The sequence below is a fragment of the Schistocerca americana genome, chromosome X (assembly GCF_021461395.2).
Source record: "Schistocerca americana isolate TAMUIC-IGC-003095 chromosome X, iqSchAmer2.1, whole genome shotgun sequence".
In the NCBI taxonomy this organism is placed as follows: Eukaryota; Metazoa; Arthropoda; class Insecta; order Orthoptera; family Acrididae; genus Schistocerca; species Schistocerca americana.
In genome coordinates this window covers 643,784,520-643,787,452 of record NC_060130.1, presented here as the reverse complement: position 1 = coordinate 643,787,452, position 2,933 = coordinate 643,784,520, and the positions used below count along the sequence as shown (strand labels likewise).

The window sequence follows — 2,933 nt, the reverse complement described above, 5'->3', positions numbered from 1 at the left end:
ATCAGTGACGTGATGCCTGGCAGGTGCAAGCGAGAGCTAGAGTACCACGGATATGACTTGAGAGTCGGAGCGGGAATCAGGCATTTTTTCGTTGCAATGAGATCTTGCAACAAAACTTCAGCCTCCCACCTACTTACGGACACATGACCATCGAAATGAAATTAGCTATATTACCGAATTTATGAAGTGATATGTAGTATAAACCTGATGTTTACAACTTCTCTGTGCTGTTACGGTAAGATACTTTGCACGTGAGAAAGCCTTTGCTTACTTTAAGAGAGTTAGAAAGTGAGGAAGCATCCAGTGACAGAGGTAGAGCATGCTCTTAGCACTCCATCTTGAAACTAAAATGAGTTTAATATTCTAGTCCTGTGATGCAGGATGTAACAGATATTAATCCGATTAGAACAGATTTTTTACCTAATGAGAAAATACTTCGAGGAAACATACCCTATGCCATACTGTTACAGGATTTTTACAACAAATACGGGACTTTAATGATGTGAAAACACGTGTAAGCCGTGATTTCTACCGTCTTGGAAAATAACTCTTATAAAAGGGAGAAATCTACATTTTGCGTGCCATATTCAAGGTGTATGTCTCACATTGGGTACACGGGGGAGAGTCTATCTTGGAGTGGAATTGCAATTAGAACTATACATGGAGGCCACGCTTACTTGTCTCACAGTGCATCGCGGCTGGCGGCACGAGTGGCCACGACGCTTTGGTGGACTGGAAGCCGCGGATTAGTTATGTAGAATGCCCCGATCTTTCTGTTCTTGTCTATGGTCACGGGGGCAAGTCCCGAAGCGGCACTCTCTGGGTGACTGACGACCAAAGTAAGTAACCTGTATGCTGGGTGATCGGCGACAGAAGCGGACGTGTATGTTGCGGGAGTAGATTTAATATGACAGATGTTTGCGCTGGACCATTATTCCCCCCATGTAAATTGACCAGTTTACTTCTTGGTGACAGTCTCTGCAAGCTCTGATGGTTTGGTATGGCCTGCATGTGGATGCTGTGCAATGTGCTTACGGCTGCCAGTGTGACCTACAGAAGTTTCCATGATCTCCGACATCTTCTCGGGACAACTACTACAGAATGGATCATGGTTTAAGTGTATGTGCTACAAAGTGCCCTGTCCATGTGCTGACGGTTGCTGTGTGCGGCGTTGACTGCTTTTTAGTACACTCCAACTGACTCTGTCTTGCAGCAGAAAGGTGGAGTGGTATTTGTTTGAAGAATTGTGGATTTGTTTTTATTACTAGCCTGTCATGTGACATGCCCTTCCCCCTCCTTCTTCTTCCTAGTGTAGAGGAGATAACCAACTTGGGCATTCTATACTGTTTGAAAAAATACACTTAGCAGACCTGTATGTGGTCGAGAATTACATAAACATGATGCCATAAATCCACTGCAAAATTCGAAATTATAGCTATAACTTTATACAGCATTGCTTCCAATTGCGATGTCAAATTCATGATTGATAAATTTACTGTTTCCAATACTAATATTGTGAGCACATGGCCATCAAACCCATGAGCCTGTCTCCTGAAAATTGTGTAAGAACATGCAATCAGCTGAGCTGAAATTTGAAGTTTTCAGTTACATCCAGTGTAATAGGTTTCTGCCAAATGACCTCCCTGTGCCAGTATACTCAAACAGGATGCAATGAAAATATCATGAAGAGGGAGGAGTGGGATTTCGAAACTGGGCAGTTGTGGGATCGTATCCTGCCAAATATACCAGTTCTAGTATTCACTAATAGGATCCAAGAAAAAACTGACTGCACACAGAGGGTATCAATTTAATTAACTAGTCAATCAATATGATAGAGTGAGAATATTTCCAAGACATCCACAGCTGGGGATTTTCCAAGTATCCGCTAATTTGTTCAGGACAAAAGAGGGGTTAGTGTGGTACATGACAGACGCTTGCTGGGCAGGAAGTAGCCACTTGAGAGAGAGAGAGAGAGAAAGAGAGAGAGAGAGAGAGAAAGTATGTGTTTTGACATGAATTGCTCAGGCATCAGTTTCAAAGAGTTGCCGCCACCTGGTGATTTGTCTGACACGAAGTAAGCAGAGGGACGAGGGGGTGGAAGGAGGTGACTGGAGGGAGGAGGGTTGGGGTGGTTGCTTCTATCATCCTCCTCTGCCTGTGGTATTCTGAACTAACTCAGTCAGTATCTGCACAGCAGGTTGAGCACATAGAGCAGATGCTTCCACTGACGTGTTGTGGAAGGTGTGTGTTTGGGAGCATATTGTGCAGGTGCTGCAAGCAGAAGCAACTACTCGAGGTGGGAATTCCCAGCAAAGGAAGCTTCTACAAACAAAGAGGACCATGCTGTGGGGTGACGTGAGTGCCTAATGGTCACAAAATGTGGGTTGCGTCGACTGTCACAGACAGCAGAACTCTCTGAGCACTGATTACGTATCGTGTAATTTCAATATTGATTGACAGTCTCTAAACCTCAGTGTAGTAATACTGGGCGATGTGCACTTAATGGTGGATGGCTGGTGTCATTCACAGTGTGGTCTAGTGTTGCAGGACCAGGACACCACGGCTTCCAGCGACCACCACGTTGTGTAGCCACTGGGTCGTCGCGAACATGGTGTACCATGATGTAGGCCGGCAAAGCAGCCAGCATGTGGGCACACAATGTACCAGTCAGCACACCCCCAATACATTTGTCCTGTGGGCGGTGTGAAGACATGATTGGAAAATCTATAACAGTGTAACTATGTGTGCTATGTTATGTTGACGTCAATTTCGTGATGGTAATCCTTGCGTGATCAGAAAAAGCGGTATATTTACTTTCATCTTTTTAATGTATTTTACTAGACCTGTATCTTCTGAAACAGCAAAGAATGATGTGTTTTTCCCACCGAATAAAACGGAGATCCAACTTCTGCAAATTGAATGTTATCAATAAT

General features: G+C 44.2%; 1 pseudogene; it reads right to left on the bottom strand.

Annotated features, from left to right (window-relative positions):
• Window positions 1-275: 275 nt before the first annotated feature.
• LOC124557438 lies at window positions 276-445 on the bottom strand (annotated as a pseudogene).
• Window positions 446-2,933: the final 2,488 nt, after the last annotated feature.